The sequence below is a fragment of the Hyaena hyaena genome, unplaced genomic scaffold, assembly GCF_003009895.1.
Source record: "Hyaena hyaena isolate Hyena2069 unplaced genomic scaffold, ASM300989v1 scaffold_1797, whole genome shotgun sequence".
NCBI classification, from domain to species: Eukaryota; Metazoa; Chordata; class Mammalia; order Carnivora; family Hyaenidae; genus Hyaena; species Hyaena hyaena.
In genome coordinates this window covers 113,921-132,048 of record NW_024082409.1, presented here as the reverse complement: position 1 = coordinate 132,048, position 18,128 = coordinate 113,921, and the positions used below count along the sequence as shown (strand labels likewise).

The 18,128-nt window shown below is 39.2% G+C and overlaps 1 pseudogene; it reads left to right on the top strand.

Annotated features, from left to right (window-relative positions):
• The first annotated feature begins 14,592 nt into the window (after positions 1-14,592).
• Positions 14,593-15,395, top strand: LOC120226611 (annotated as a pseudogene).
• Positions 15,396-18,128: the final 2,733 nt, after the last annotated feature.

Here is an 18,128-nt window from a genome sequence, read left to right as displayed (position 1 = left end):
CAATGTATTAAAGGAATCATTCACCACGATCAAGAGGAATTTATAGGAATGCAAGGGTAGTTCAATATTCACAAATCAATCAATGGGATACATCACATCAATAAGAGAAAGGAAAGATCATCTCAAGAGATGGAGAAAAAGCATTTGAGAAAATATAGCATCCATTCATGATAAAAACCCTCAATAAAGTAGGTCTAGAGGGAACATACCTCAACATAATAAAGGCCATATATGAAAAACCTACAGCTAATATCATACTCAATTAAAAAAAACTGAGAGCTTTCCCCCATAGGTCAGGAACAAGACAAGGATGTCCACTTTCACCACTCTTATTCAACTTAGTGGAAGTCTTAGCCACAGCAATAAGACAATAAAAAAAAAAAAAAAAAAGAAAGGCATCCAAACTGGTAAGGAAGAAGTAAATAAATAAAATCACATATGAAAGAGAAGAAATAACAACTAACACCACAGAAATAAAAACAATTGTAGGAGAATATTATGAAAATCTATATTCCTACAAATTAGAGAACCTAGAAGAAATGGATAAATTACTAGAAATATATAAAATTTTTACATAAAATTTGTAAAACATGTAGAACTTTCACTATTTGCAGATGACTTGATACTGTATATATAAAACCCAAAAGATTTCACCAAAAACCTATCAGAACTGATCAATGAAATCAGTAAAGTCTCAGGATACAAAATCAATGTCCAGAAATCTCTAGCATTCTTATACCTTAATAATGAAGCAGCAGAAAGAGAAATTGTTTTAAAACCCCACTTACAATTGAGCAAAAATAATAAAATATCTAAGAATAAACCTAACCAAAATTGAAAGACCTGTACTCTGGCAATTGTAAAACACTGATGAAAGAAATTGAAAACAACACAAAGAACCAGAAAGACATTCTGTGCTCACGGACTGTAAGAACAAATACTGTAAATATGTCTACACTACCCAAAGCAATCTACACATGGAATGCAATCCCTATCAAAATACCAATAGCATTTTTTCCCCCGGACTAGAACAACCCTAAAATTGGTATAGAATCACAAAAGACACTGAATAGCCAAAGCAATCTTGAAAAGGAAAAAACTGGAGGTATCACAATTCCAGACTTCTATATTACAAAGCTATAGTAATCAAAACAGTATATGGGGCACCTGGGTGACTTAGTCAGTTAAGCAGAAAACTTTGGCTCAGGTCATGACCTCATTGTTCATGGGTCTGAGCCCCACATCGGGCTGCACACTGACAGCTTAGAGCCTGGAACCTGCTTCAGATTCTGTGTCTTCCTCTTTCTGACCCTCCACTGCTTGGGTGCTCGCTCGCTCGCTCTCTCTCTCTCTCTCTCTCTCAAAAATAAATAAATAAACTTGTTTTTTTTTAAGGATGGTACTGGCACAAAAATAGACACATAGGCCAATAGAACAGAATAGAAAACTCAGAAATAAACTCACAACTATATGGGCAATTAATCTTCAACAAAAAAGGAAAGAATTTACAATGAGAAAAATAGTATCTTCAACAAATTATGTTGGGAAAACTGGACAGTAACAAGCAAAAGAATAAAACTGGACCACTTTCTTATACGATACAAAAAACTATGCTCAAAATGGAGGAAAGTTCTAAATGTGAGATTTGAAACCATAAATCCTTGAAGAGAACACAGACAGTAATTTCTCCGACACTGGCAGCAGCAACATTTTTCTAGATATGTCTCTTGAGAATAAGGTAATAAAAGCAAAATAAACTACTGAGACTACATCAAAATAAAAAGCTTCTGCACAGGGAAAGGAAACAATCAACAAAACTTTTAGGCAGTCTACTGAATGGGAGAAGATATTTGCAAATGACATACCTGACATAGGTTAGCGTCCAAAATATATTAAGAACTTACCAAAGTCAACACTCAAAAAAACCAATCTATTAAAAATGGGTAGAAAGAAGGCCTGACATTTCTCCAAAGAAGACATACAGATGGCCAACAGACACATGAAAACATGCTCAATATCACTCATCATCAGGGAAATGCAAACTAAAACTACAATTAGGTATCGCCTAACACCTGTCAGAATAGCTAAACTAAAAATACAAGAAACAAGTGTTAGAGAAGATGTGGGGAAAAAGGAACACCTGTGCACTGTTGGTAGGGTTGCAAACTGGTGCAGCCACTCTGGAAAACAGTATAGAGGGGCCTCAAAAAGTTAAAAAATGAACTACCTATAATCCAGCAATCACACTACTGGGTATTTACTCAAAACATACAAAAACACTAATTCAAAGGGATACATGCACCCCTATGTTTACTGCAGCATTATTTACAAAAGCCAAATTATGGAAGCAACCCAAGTGTCCACTGATAGATGAACTGAAATAGAAAATTTGGTATAGGGGTGCCTGGGTGACTCAGTCGGTTAAGCGTCCAACTTCGGCTCAGGTCATGATCTTACGGTTCGTGAGTTCAAGCCCCGCGTCAGGCTCTGTGCTGACGGCTAGCGCAGAATCTGAAGCCTGTTTCGGATTCTTTATCTCTCTCTGACCCTTCCCTGTTCCTGCTGTCTTTCTCGCTCTCTCAGAAATAAAGAACATATTTTTTTAAAAAAAGAAAATGTGGTATATACAAATCAAAACCACATTGATATACCAACTCACACCAGTCAGAGTTGCTAAAATGAACAACTCAGGAAACAACAGATGCTGGTGAGGATGTGAAGAAATGGGAACCCTCTTGCACTGTTGGTAGGAATGCAACTGGTGCAGCCACTCTGGAAAAACGGTGTGGAGGTTCCTCAAAAAATTAAAAATAGAACTACCCTACAACTCAGCAATAGCACTACTAGGAATTTATCCAAAGTATACAGGAGCGCCGATTCATAGGAAAACATGTTCCTCCAATGTTTGTAGCAGCGCTCTCAACAATAGCCAAATTATGGAAAGAGCCCAAATGTCCATCAAATGATGAATGGATAAAGATGTGGTTTATATATATGAATAGAATACTACTTGGCAATGAGAAAGAATGAAATCCTGCCATTTGCAATGACATGGATGGAACTGGAGGGTATCATGCTACATGAAATAAGTCAGTCAGAGAAAGACATTTTATGTTTTCACTCATATGTGGAACCTGAGAAACTTACCAGAAGGCCATGGAGGAAGGGAAGGGGAAACAATAGTTTCAGAGAGGGGGAAGCAAACCATAAGAGACTCTTAAATAGAGAGAAAAAACTGAGGGTTAATGGAGGAAGGGAATGGGAAAAATGGGTGATGGGCATTGAGGAAGGCACATATTGGGATGAGTACTGGGTGTTGTATGTAAGCAATGAATCACAAGAATCTACCCCCAAAACTAACAGTACACTGTGTTCACTATATGTTTAGCCATGTTGACAATAAGTTATATTTTTAAAAAAATATGTGATACACACATACACACACACACACACACACACACACACACAGTGGAATATTACTCAGCCATAAAAAAAGAATGAAATCTTGCCACTTGCAAGGACATGGATGGAGCTAGAGAGTATAATGCTAAGCAAAATAAGTTGGTCAGAGAAAGAAAAATACCATATGATTTTACTCATGAAATTTTTAGAAGCAAAACAAAGGTACAAAGGAAAAAAGAGAGAGAAACTAAGAAACAGTCTCTCTTTTTTAAAAGTTTTTGTTTAAATTCCAGTTAATATATCATGTAATATTAGTTTCCAGTGTACAATATAGTGATTCAACACTTCCATACATCACCTGGTGCTCATCACAAGTGCACTCGTTAAATTCCATCCTCTATTTAAACTATCCCATGACCCACCTCTTCTCTAGTAACTATAAGTTTGTTCTCTATAGTTAGGAATCTATTTCTTGATTTGACTCATTCTCTTTGCTGTTTAAGAAACATGTAGGCATTTTACTTAAGCACATCATCACAAGAAAAGTGAGTACAGTTAAGTTAGACATTAAAAACTTTTTTTTTAATATTTTATTTCTGAGAGAGAGAAAGAGACAGCATGAGCAGGGGAGGGTCAGAGAGAGAGGAAGATACAGAATCTGAAGCAGGCTCCAGGCTCTGAGCTAGCTGTCAGCACAGAGCCCGATGCGGGGCTCAAACCCACGAACCATGTGATCATGACCTGAGTCAAAGCTGGACGCTTAACCGACTGGGCCACCCAGGCGCCCCTAAATGAGACATTTTAAAAGAGAAAAATTACAATTACATAACTTTTATGACAGTATATTGTTATAACTGCTCTATTTTATCATTAGCTACTGTTGTTAACCTCTTATTATACCTAGTTTGTAAGTTAAACTTTATCATAGGTATATAGGTATGTATAGGAAAAAACACAGTAAATATATGGTTCGGTACTATCCACGGCTCCATGTATCTACTTTGGGCCTGAATGTATTCCCTGTAGATAAAAGGGGACTACTGTATACTTAAAAATAGGACAGCTCACAGCGACATGCAGAAAATGAACTGGACCACTTTCTTATACCATACACAGCAATAAACTCAAAATGAATGAAAAACCTAAATGTAAGACAGGAAGCCATCAAAATTCTCAGGAAGAAAGGCAAAAACCTCTTTGACCTTGGACACAGCAAATTCTTACTCAACATGTCTCCAGAAGCAAGAGTAACAAAAGCAAAAATGAACTACTGGGACCTTAGCAAAATAAAAACCTTCTGCACAGTGAAGGAAACAATCAGCAAACTAAAAGGCAACTGACAGAATGGGAGAAGATATTTGCGTACGACATATCAGATAAAGGATTAGTATCCAAACTCTGTAAAGAACTTATCAAAATCAACACCCAAAAAACAAATAATCCAGTGAAGAAATGGGCAAAAGACATGAATAGACACTTCTCCAAAGAAGACATCCAGATGGCCAACTGACACATGAAAAATGTTCAGCATCACTCATCATCAGGGAAATACATGTCAAAACCACAATGAAATACCACCTCACACCCCATAAGAATGGCTAACGTTAACTCAGGCAACAACAAATGTTGGCGAGGATGGGGACACAGAGAATCTCTTTTGTACTACTGATGGGAATGCAAACTGGGGCAGCCACCCTGGAAAATGGTATGGAGGCTCCTCAAAAAATTAACAATAGAACTACCCTACGATACGACCCAGCAATTGCACTACATAGTATTTATCCAACGCCTACAGGTAATGCTGTTTCGAAGGGGCACATGCACTGCAATGTTTATAGCAGCACTATGAACAATAGCCAAAGTTTGAAAAGAGCCCAAATGTCCATCGACAGATGAATAAAGAAGGTGTGGTATATACATATATACAATGGAGTATTTATTGCTCGGCAATCAAAAAGAATGAAATCTTGCCATTTGCAACTATGTGGATAGAACTGGAGGGTATTATGCTAAGTGAAATTAGTCAGAGAAAGACAAATATCATATGACTTCACTCATATGCAGACTTTAAGACACAGAACAGATTAACATAAGGGAAGGGCAGCAAAAAGATATAAAAACAGGGAGGGAGCAAAACATAAGAGACTCTTAAATATGGAGAACAAACAGAGGGTTACTAGAGGGATTGTGGGAGAGGGAATGGGCTTAATGGGTAAGGGGCATTAAGGAGTCTACTCTTGAAATCACTGTTGCACTATATGCTAACTTGGATATAAATTAAAATAAAATAAAGTTTTTAAAAAATAGGCCAACAGACGGCGAAGCAAAAACTGACAAAACTAACTTGTTTCAGTTCCAACATGTAAACAGCTCTTCCTCATAAGAAAAAAAAGTTGAACAAAATGAAAATCAACACGGGGCGCCTAGATGGCTCAGTCAGTTAAGCGTCGGACTTCAGCTCAGGTTATGATCTCACGGTTCGTGGGTTCAAGCCCCGCTTTGGGCTCTGTGCTAACAGCTAGCTCAGAGCCTGGAGTCTGTTTCAGATTCTGTGTCTTCCTCTCTGACCCTCCCCTGCTCACGCTGTCTCTCTCTCTCTCTCTCTCCCTCAGAAATAAATAAAACATTTAAAAAAATAAAAATCAACAAGTTGTTTTGGATCCATCAGAATGTGACCACAGGGAAAATTGCTACCCTAAAAACTGGAGAGACAAACCGAGGAATACAGAGAAGCACAGCTTTTTTGGAACAGAATCTTCCAGAGCCCATGACTGCTTGAACATGCAAATAGTAACTGACAACTTGCTGGAGGCTGACTGTGGAAAGCGGAGTTTAAGACTCCTCGGCCTGTCCTTGGGAGGAAAAAGCAGGAACTCATTTTTCATGAGTTTTACCTCCAGGAACCCCACCAACTTCTCATGCTGAAGACTACAGGGAAAAAACCCTCATGCTTTGGAGAAAGGTGGAAGTAAAACTAACCATTTTGAAATGTATCCACAAAAAAGGTACCATTAAAACCCGCCCATACCAAAGGCCCTCCCTCGAGGTAAAGTACTTAATCAAAGCCTTATCTCACCTGGGGAAGACGACACCTGGGTCCTTCCACTCGCACAATAGAGAGGGAAAAAATAAAAAATAAAGGCTGAGAAACCCTTCTGAAAAGCACATTCAAGGGCCTCAGTCCTACAAAAAAACTAAGACTAACTCATAGGACTTCAGAATGCTTTCTGTGCCCAGCAGCTCACCACATCCAGGGCTCCAGTATAACAGAAGCAGATTACAACTGACAGACTTAAGGTTTCATTTGGAGTTTCATTTCAGTTGGAGTTTCTGGGAAAACCCAAAGATGGTAGAGAGACAAAAAAGGACACTCGAAGAATCTTAAGACTGTGACATCTATAACTACAGCAAACATCAAACACAACCTAAGTCCTACCCAAATAAACATAAAACCTCACAGTAAAGGTCTATTTACTTCAGTTCCTATTACCCCATTTGTCAAGTTCCACTTTCAACAAAAAATTGAAAGGTGTGCTTTCAAAAAATACACTTCAAAAAAAAAAATACAACCTGAAGAGACAAACATGAACTAAACTCAGATATGGAAAAGATTTCACAATAATCAGATTAGGGGTTTAAAATAAATATGATTAATATGCTAGGGGCTCTAACAGAATGGACAATCTACAAAAACTGGTAATATAAGCAGAGAGATGAAAACTCTAATAAAGAATCAAAAAGATGCCAAAAATCAAAATACTATAAAAGAAATGAAAAATACTTTTGATGCACTCACCAGTACACTGTCACATACACATAACTGGAATATGAGAAAGAGAAGAAACACAGAAAAGAGAAGGAACATTTGAAATGTTAATGGCTGAGAATTTTCCAAGATTAATTGTAGATCCCATACCACATATTCAGGAAGCTCAGAGAACATCAAAATAAATACCTCCCAAAACTACATCTATACATATCATTTTCAAACTGCAGGAAACCAAAGACAACTCATGAAAAAAGCCAGAGGGAAAACTGTTGAAAAGAAGCCACAGGCCCAAAATGGCAGCCCTTAGGCCAAGTCACCAAACCAGATCTTAATACCTACCTTAACTACTTTCAACCTGCCCCAGAATTGAAGTCTTAACTGGCCAGAACTTTTTATTTTTTTCAATTAAGGTTAAGTGGGGTTTTTTTAATACAATTTATCGTCAAATTGGCTTACATACAACACCCAGTGCTCATCACAAGTGCCCTCCTCAATCCCCATCACCCATTTTACCTCTCCCCTACCCCCTCCATCCACCCTCAGTTTGTTCTCTGTATTTAAGAGTCTAGTACTAGGGAGGAAATCTGACCAATTGGCCCTTACCATCCGCCAAAGAAAGAGGAGGTAATCCACCTTACCCTCACCTTTCCCCTAAGGGAAAGTGACCTTGCCTGAAACAATCCTTTCTTTCATTTTGCTAGTAGCTCTCTCACTCCACCATCCTTCCTATAATAACCTTCTGTTTTGTACAACTGCTCTGAACTCCCAGGGGGGATGCTGCCTAATTCATGAACTGCTTAAAAGAGCCAATTACATCTTCTAATACACTCAATTAGATTTTTGTTCCCTAACACTACAGATAGACAAGCAAAGTGAAGAATTACATCCAACTTCTTTGAAAACAAGCAAGAATAAATTGAGGTAAATAAAATCTCTTCACTATTCTTAACTAATTTAATAGATAACTTCAATTTCAAAATAGTAACAATGTACTGAGTGAATATAGCTTATGGGTAAGGGAAATGAATGGCAGCAATATTATAAGGAATGGGAGGGAGGAAATGGGAATATTCTGCCCTGAGGTACCCTCCCTATTTGTAAAGTGGTAGAGTATTATCTGAAAGTGGACACAGACTACAGCTGACCCTTGGACAACATACATTTGAACTGCATGGGCCCACTTACAGATTTTGTTTTTATAAATACAAAGTACAGTACCACCAATTTCTATTCTCATATGGCTTTCTTAATAACATTTCTCTAGCTTCTTTTATTGTAAGAATACAGTATATATAATACATATAATATACAAACTATGTGTTAATTATTTGTTATAGGTAAAGTATCCAGTCAGTAACACGCTACGGTCAAATTTTGGGGGAGTCAAAAGTTACATACATTTTCAAATGCTGTGGAGTGGCCCTCTAACCTCCAGCACTGTTCAAGGGTCAGCTGTAGTTGTAATTGTATATTGCAAACTCTATAGCAACAACCTCTTGACCTCAGCAGCAACTTCTTACTTGACATGTCTCCAGAGAGGCAAGGGAAAAAAAAGCAAAAAATGAACTATTGAAACCTCATCAAGATAAAAAAGTTTCTAGGGCACCTGGCTGGCTCAGTCGGTTAAAAGTCTGACTTCGGCTCAGGTCATGATCTCACAGTTCATGGGTTCTAGCCTTGCGTCAGGCTCTGTGCTGACAGCTAGCTCAGAGCCTGGAGCCTGTTTCAGATTCTGTATCTCCCTCTCTCTGACCCTCCCCTACTCATGGGGTCTCTCTCTCAGAAATAAATTAAAAAAAAAAAACATTAAAAAAAAAAGATAAAAAGCTTCTGCACAGTGAAGGAAACAGGCAACAAAACTAAAGGGTTTGTATCCAAAATCTATAAAGAACTTAACAAACTCAACACCCCAAAATCAGATACTCCAGAGAAGAAATGAACAAAAGACATGAATAGACACTTTTCCAGAGAAGACATCCAGATGGCCAAAAGACACATGAAAAGATTCTCAACATCACTCGTCATCAGGGAAATACAAACCAAAACCAGACTGAGATACCACCTCACTCCAGTCAGAGTGGCTAAAATGAACAAATCAGGAGACTATAGATGCTGGCAAGGATGTGGAGAAACAGACACCCTCCTACACTGTTGGTGGGAATGTAAACTGGTGCAGCCACTCTGGAAAACAGTGTGGAGGTTCCTCAAAAAATTAACAATAGAACTACCCTACACCTCAGCAATAACACTAGTAGGAATTTATCCAAAGGATACAGGAATGCTGATTCAAAGGGGCACATGCACCCCAATGTTTATAGCAGGGCTGTTAACAACAGCCAAAGTATGGTAAGAGCCCAAATGTCCACTGAGTGATGAATGGATAAAGAAGATGTTGTGTGTGTATATATATATACACACACGTATATATATATATACACATATATATATGCAATGGATTATCCCTCACCTTTGAAAAAGAGTGAAATCTTGCCATTTGCAACAACATGGATGGAACTGGAGAATATTATGCTAAGCGAAATAAGTCAGTCAGAGAAAAACAGTTATCATATGATTTCAGTCATATGTGGAATTTAGGAAACTTAACAGAAGATCATTGGGGAAGGGAAGGAAAAATAAGTTACAAACAGAGAGGGAGGCAAACCATAAGAGACTCTTATTTTTAAATTTTATTTTAACGTTTATTCATTTTTGAGAGACAGAGCACGAGCTGGAAGGGGCACAGAGAGAAAGGGAGACACAGGATCCAAAGCGGGCTGCAGACTCTGAGCTGTCAGCACACAGCCCAACATGAGGCTTAAACTCACGAACCCATCTGTGAGATCATGACCTGAGCTGAAGTCAGATACTTAACCAACTGAGCCACCCTGGCACCCCAAGAGACTCTTAAATACAGAGAACAAACTGAGGGTTGGTGGGGGTGGGGGGTTAGGGGGATGGGAAAAATGGGTGAGGAGGAGGAAGAGAAGGAAAAGGAGGGGGAGGGAGCGAAGAAGAGGAAGGAGAAGGGGAGAAGGTGAAAAGGAAGAAGCAGCAGCAGCAGAAGCAGAAGGAGGAGGTGCTGGGTGGCTCAGTCAGTTTAGCATCCAACTTTTGGTTTTGGCTTAGGTTATGATCTCATGGTTTGTGAGTTTGAGCCCTGCAGGGCTCTGGGCTGACAGTGTGGAGACTGCCTGGGATTCTCTCTCTCTCTCTCTCTCTCTCTCTCTCCCCCTCTTTCTGCCCCTTCTCTGCTCACACTGTCTCTGTCTCTCTCAGAAAAAATAAACTTAAAAGAAGGAAAGGAAAGGAAAGGAAAGGAAAGGAAAGGAAAGGAAAGGAAAGGAAAGGAAAGGAAAGGAAAGGAGAAGAAAAGGAAAAGAAAGGAGAAGAAAAGAAAGAAAAGAGAAAAAGAAGAAAAGAAAAGGAGGGGCGGCTTGGTAGTTCAGTCAGCTGTGTCCCACTCTTGATTTCAGCTCAGGTCATGATCACACATTTCGTGAGATCAAACCCCACATCAGGACTGACAGCACAAAGCCTGCTTGGGATTTTCTCTCTCTCTGTCTCTCTGCCCCTCTCCCTTGCTCATGCTCTCTCTCTCTCAAAATAAATTTAAAAAAAATTTTAATAGTAAAGAGGAGAAATCCATAAAATTGCGACATAAAATAGAGAAAAAACCCATGAAATTCAAAGTTAATTTTTGCTAGAGCTGATTGATAAACCTCCAGCAAGACTCAGAGAGAAAATAAAAGAATGAAGACATAAAACTGTCATTAGGAATAAAGGAGACTATCCTTACAGGTCCTGCAGATTTAAAAGTATTAATAAAGCAAGACTTTGAACAACTCTACACAAATAAATTTAGATGAATTGAACCAATTCCTCAAAAAAATCACAAAGTATAAGAAGTTCTCCAATATCAAATTGATAATCTAAATAATAACCCTATAACTACCAAAAAAAATTGAATCTGTAGTTTAAAAACTTCCAAAAGGATATAAAGGTAATCTGGTTGCAACATCTGTCACTCCACTGATCACCAGGGTTGATTGAGCTGATCTGGCTTTGCTGGCTGAGAGTCCGCTTCCTCCCTTGCTCCTCCATGTGCACACTCCCCATGCCTCATGTGCAGTCAAAGAGGACCACCTTCCCCAATAGAGGAAGACGATTCTTCAGTCAAGGGTATACAAGTAGCTGTGCTGGAACCTCCAGACAAGTTCTTGAGGTCCATTTGCAGCAGAGCATAGGGCAGTCTAATTTCCAGGACTTCAGACCCTTCCAAATGAGGTGCTGCATGTGGCAGGCTGCCTTTCTTAAAAATAATAGATAAATAAATAAATACTTCCAAAAAACAAATCACCCACCCCAGATGGCTTTACTACCACATTCTATCAAAAATTTAAATTAGAAATAACACCAATTCTACATAGTATCATCCAGAAAATAAAAGAGGAGACAACCTTCCCAACTCATTTTATGAGGCCAGCATCACCCTAATAACAAAACCAGGCAATGACAATATTAGACGAAAACACTAAGATCAATATCCCTCAAGAACATAGATGCAAACTTCCTCAAAAAAATTAGCAAATCAAATATAACAATATATAATAATAATACAATATGAAATAGGTTTATATATGCCAGAAATGTAAGGCTGATTCAATATTCAAATATCAATCAACAACTGATCAAAACAACAGACTAAAGAAGAAAAACTACAAGATCACAACAATGGATGAAGAAAAAGCATTTCACAACTTCAACATCCCAGGGAGGTAGGTGGGGGCATAAGTGAAACAGGTGAAAGGAGTTAAGAAAACACCTATCATGATGAGCTCTGGTAATGTATAGAATTTTCGAATCACTACATTGTATCCCTGAAAATAATACAACACTGTATAATAACACTGTTAATGGCACTGGAATTCAAAACAAACAAATAAACTGGGCACTTGAGTGGCTCAGTTGGTTAAGTGTCCAACTTCGGTTCAGGTCATGATCTCATAGATCATGAGTTTGAGCCCTGTATGACAGCCCTGCTGTCAGCGCAAAGCCTGCTTTAGATCTTCTGTCTTTGATTCTCTCTCTCTCTCTCTCTCTCTCTTAAAAATAAATAAATAAACAAAACCCAAAACCAAAAACCAAAACCAATCAAAAGTGCTTATCTTCATGAGCACTGAGAAATGTATAGAATTATTGAATTATATTGTACATCTAAAATTAATAAAGCATCGTATATTAATTATACTTGAATAAAGACAGTTCATGCCAAAATTTTTTAAAAATTAACATCTATTCATGATAAAAATTGTCAGCAAACTGAATAGAAGGGAACTTCCTTAAGCTGATAAAAAAATTTACAACAGGGGCGCCTGGGTGGCTCAGTCGGTTAAGCGTCCAACTTCAGCTCAGGTCATGATCTCACGGTTCGTGGGTTCGAGCCCCACGTTGGGCTCTGTGCTGGGCTGGCTCAGAGCCTGGAGCCTGCTTCAGATTCTGCGTCTCCCTCTCTCTCTCTGACCTTCCCCTGCTCGTGCTTTCTCTCTTTCTCTCTCAAAATAAATAAAAAACATTTAAAAAAAAAAAGAATCTATAACAAGCCCACAGCCAACATCATACTTAGTGCAACACTGCATGTTTTCTCTGCAAGACTGGAAACAAAGCAAGGATGTTTTGTTCAGCTTCATTCTGGAAATCCTAGTCAGTGCAATGAAGGAAAAGGCAACAAATAGCACACAGACTGGAAAGGAAGGCAACAAACAGCACACATCCTATTCACAGCTGACATGTCTATATAAAAAATATCCCAAAAAATCTCCTCAAACTAGGGGCCCCTGGGTGGGCTCAGTCAGTTAAGTGTCCAACTTTTGATTTTGGCTCAGATTATGCTCTCATAGTTCGTGAGTTTGAGCCCCATGTTGGGCTCCATGTGCTTCACAGCACAGAGCCTGTTTGGGATTCAATCTCTCTCTCTCTCTCTCTCTCTCTCTCTCTCTCTCCTTCTCTCTCACTCTCTGCCCCTCCCCTGCTCCCTCTCTCTCAAAATAAATAAATAAACATTTAAAAAACCTCAAACTAATAAGTGAGTTTAGCAAAATCACAGAATACTAGGTCAACATACAAAAATCAGTCATATATCTGTGGACTTGAAACCGAAATTTATAAAATGATATTATTTACTTTTCTGCAAAAAAAAAGTGGCTACTTAAATATAATCCTAACAAAATGTGCAGATTTGTATGCTAAAAAGTACAAAACATAAATGAAAGAAATCAAAGAAAATCTAAATAAATGGAGACACATACTGTTTTTATGAATTGGGAGACTCAATATAATTGTCAATTCTCCTCTGAGCTACAGATTTAACCTAATTCCAACAGAAATCTCAGCAGAATTGATATAGACAAGTGAGTTTTAAATGCATACAGAAAGGCAGGGGCACCTGGGTGGCTCAGTCAGTTAAGCATCTGACTTCGGCTCAGGTCATGATCTCACAGTTCGTGTTTGAGCCCCGCAATCGGCTCTGTGCTGACAGCTCAAAGCCTGGAGCCTGCTTTGGATTCTGTGTCTCCCTCTCTCTCTGCCCCACCCCTGTCTCCACTCTGTCTCTGTCTCTCAAAAATGAATAAATGTTTTAAAAAATGGTTTTAATAAAATGTATACAGAAAGGCAAAGGACCTAGACTAGCCAACAGTATTTAAACAAAAAGGGAATGAAGCTGGAGGGTTCATATTATCTACTTCTAAGATTTGCTTTAAAGCTCTAGTATCAAGACGGTGTGGTTTAGTGAATGAATAAACACAGACATACATACATCAATGGAACAGAATTCAAAGAATCCACTATCATTCTCACAAATACAGCCATCTGATGTTTGACAACACTGCAGTAGAATTCAGTAGAGTAAGAATAGTCTTTTCAACAAATGGTATTGGAACACTCAAACAATCACATGCAAAGGGGGAAAAAAACCCTCAGCGTAGACCTTGTACCTAGTACAAAACTTAACTCAAAATTTATCATCACTCTAAACATAAAATATAAAAGTATAGCACTTTTGGAAGAAAACATAGCAGGAAATCTTTATGCCTGGAGTGAGATGACTTTTTAAATAAGACCCCAACAGTAAAATATATACAAGACACATTGATAAACTGGATTTTAGCAAAATTAAAACTTTTTGTTGCATCAAAGGCATGGCACAGATAATGAAAAGACAAGCTACAAACTGTAAGGAAAGCGTTGCTAACCACATATCCCACAAAAGGTCTGCATAGATAATATATAAAGAGCTATTAAAACTGAACAGTTAGAGGCAGGGCCTGCATGGTGGCTGAGAGCCCTGATAATGAGACACTAAATGTTTCTCTTTGACTCCTCCCTTTGAACTTTGAAGTGAGAGACTTTTAATACCCAGATTAATGGGGGGACAGAGAGATTTAGGACCCCAGGAAGACTTTTCCACGTCTCCTAACACATACCGAGTACAGCCTTCTTGGGGTCCTTGTGGCACCGAGGTGGACGCTATGCAAGGGTGGCTGGTCTCAAGGCTGCACATGCAGAGGGCCATCCTAGGCCTTCCAATGCTAACCCAGCTGAGGTAGAGCCACTCTGGTCCCAAACACAGGAATCGACATGATAATTACCACAAGCCCTTGGCTGAGCTGACTACAGAGAAGTATGAACAGAAATTCAGAAAGACTCAGCTTATCAAAGCTGCCCCAGCGACAAAAACAAGCTCTGTGTTTGAAGATCAATGATCAGTAAATTCACCAACATGATGATGAAAGGTGGAAACAAAGTACTGGCCAGACTCCTCAGGATGCACACTCTGGAAACTGAAAAGGAAGCTGTTTGAGAAGTACCATGCTGCTTCTGTAGAGGAACAGGCAACCATCAAACACAACGCTTACGCCATCTTCACCAACCACTGAAAAAACTGTGAGCCAGGCTGGGCTGGTGATTGAGCTGGTACCCATCCTCAGAGGTGGCCATTTCTACCAGGTCCCTTTGCTAGTAGCCGACAGGGTGTCGTCGCTTCCCTGCCACGAAGTAGATGATTCCTGAGTGCAGGGAGAAGCAGCACTGGCAGATGCTTACACCAGAGAAGCTGTCACATGAGCTGCTGGAGGCTTTTCACAACCAGGACCCTGTGATCAAGAAGAAGCATGACATGCAGAAGATGATGGAGGCCAGATGAGCCCTGGCTCACTACCACTGGTGACAGACGGAAGATAGAGGCTCTAGGAGGAGCCCAGGGCTCTCTGCTGCAAGAAATAATGGGAGCCACTGTCATGGTGAAAAGTACTTGTGGGTTAAGAACGCAGTTCCTTTTTAAAGGCAAGTAGGCCTCATGAGGATGAAACAACATATTTATATTGCTTATTAGTCCTTTCTTTGGGAGCTAGAACTTGCTCCTCCTGTCCCATCTCCTTACAAAGAGGGTACATATCAATTTCGATTTCTCTCAGGAACCTTAGGGCCCATCCAATCTCTCTTCCCTCAATTGAGGGTACATCTTAGGATGATACCAAAGGAAGCAGTTTTATTATTAGAAAAGGCTTATTAGTAAATTCTCACCCTAAATTTGTGTAGCATCTGATGTGGTACTCCCATTTACTAAAACCAACTGGAAATACAAAAAATAAATAAAATAAAACAAAAATTCCCCTCCTCCGCTCACTTTCTGTCTCTCAAAATAAAATAAAGACATTAATTTTTTTTTTTAATTTTTAAGAAATTCCAATACCAAGAACTGGCAAGGAGAAGAAATTAAATACTCATACATTACTGCTGGAAATGCAAAACGGTAAAGCCACTCTAGAAAGAAAGCAGTTACAAATTAAATAAATACTCAGCAACCCCCGCATACTAGTATTTACCCTAGGAAAAGCGAAAACATGTTCACACAACTCTATATACAAATGCCTGTAGCAGCTGCATTCACTAATGTCAAAAACTGGAAACTATCCTAATGCCCTCCAACTGTTGAATGGATTGACAGCCATCCTCACTTGGAATGCTAATCATCAATAAAAGGAAAAAACTATTAATACAAGCAACAATACAAATAAATACTTAGAGAAAGAAGCCAGTCTGGAAACGTTACATGCGGTAACATTCCACTGATGTTACCTTCTAGAAAAGGCAAAACTAAAAGGTCAGCAAACAGGTGGGCAGGAGTTAGGACTACAAAGAAGAAGCAAGAGTATTTTTTGGATAATGCAACTATTCTGTATTCTCACTGTTGTGACAATTACATATCTATATATGTTCAAACTCTCAGAATTGTATACACACATAAACACACACATACACACGTCAATTTTAGCATATGCAGGGTTTTTTTGTTTGTTGTTTTTTGTTTTATTTATTAAAGATAGTTTATTGTCAAGTTGGTTTCCATATAACACCCGGTGGTCATCCCCACAAATGCCTTCCTCCATGCCCATCTCCCCCCTCACTCCCAAACCCATGAGTCCTCAGTTTGTTCTCAATATTCAAGAGTCTCTCATGGTTTGCCTCTCTCCCTTTCCCCCACCATTTCTCCCCTTCTTCTCCCCCATGGTCCTCCATTAAGTTCCTCCCAATCCTGCTATATGTGCAAACATATGGTATTTGTCCTTTTCTGCCTGACTTATTTCGCTCAGCACAATACCCTCAAGGTCCATCCATGTTGCCACACATGGCCAGATTTCATTCTTTCTCATTGCCATGTAGTATTCCATCGTATAGATAAACCACATGTGCTTGATCTATTCGTCCGTTAATGGACACTGAGGCTCTTTCCATGTTTTAGCTATTGTTCAGAGTGCTGCTATGAACATTGGGGTACATGTGCTCCTATGCATCAGCATTTCTGTATCCCTTGGGTAAATTCCTAGCTGTGCTATTGCTGGGTCATAGGGGAGTTCTACTGTTAATTTTTTGAAGAACCTCCACACTTATTTCCAGAGGGGCTGTACCAGTTTAGATTCCCACCAACAGTGTAGGAGGATGCCCATTTCTCCACATCCTCGCCAGCATCTAGAGTTCTCTGATTGGCTCATTTTAGCCACTCTGACTGGCATGAGGTGGTATCTCAGTGTGGTTTTGATTTGTATTTCCCTGATGAGGAGGGATGCTGAGCATCGTTTTCATGTGTCTGTTGGCCATCTGGATGTCCTTTTTGGAGAAGTGTCTGTTCATATCTTCTGCCCATTTCTTCGCTGGGTTGTTTGTTTCTCAGGTGTGGAGTTTGGTGAGTTCCTTATAGATTTTGGATATTAACCCTTTATCTGATATGTCATTTGCAACTATCTTTTCCCATTCCGTTGGTTGCCTATTAGTTTTGTGGGTTGTTTCCTTTGCCGTGCAGAAGCTTTTAATCTTGATGAAGTCCCAATCATTTATTTTTGCTCTTGATTCCCTTGCTTTGGGGGATGTGTCAAATAAGAAGTTGCTGCGGTGGAGGTCAAGGAGGTTGTTTCCTGCCTCTAGGATGTTGACAGTTTCCTGTCTCACATTCAGGACCTTTATCCATTTTGAGTTTATTTTTGTGAATGGTGTGAGAAAATGATCTAGTTTCATTCTTCTGCATGTTGCTGTCCAGTTCTCCCAACACCATCTGTTAAAAAGACTGTCTTTTTTCCATTGGATATTCTTTCCTGCTTTGTCAAAGATTAGTTGGCTAAATACTTTTGGGTCCACTTCGGAATTCTCAATTCTGTTCCATTGGTCTATGTGTCTGTTTTTGTGCCATTACCATACTGTCTTGATGATGACAGCTTTGTAGTAGAGGCTAAAGTCTGGGATGGTGATACCTCCCTTTTTTTTTTTAATTTTTTTTAATGTTTTATTTATTTCTAGGAGAGAGAGAGAGAGAGAGACACCATGAGCAGGGGAGGGTCAGAGAGAGTGGGAGTCACAGACTGAAACAGGCTCCAGGCTCTGAGCTGTCAGTCAGCATAGAGCCCGA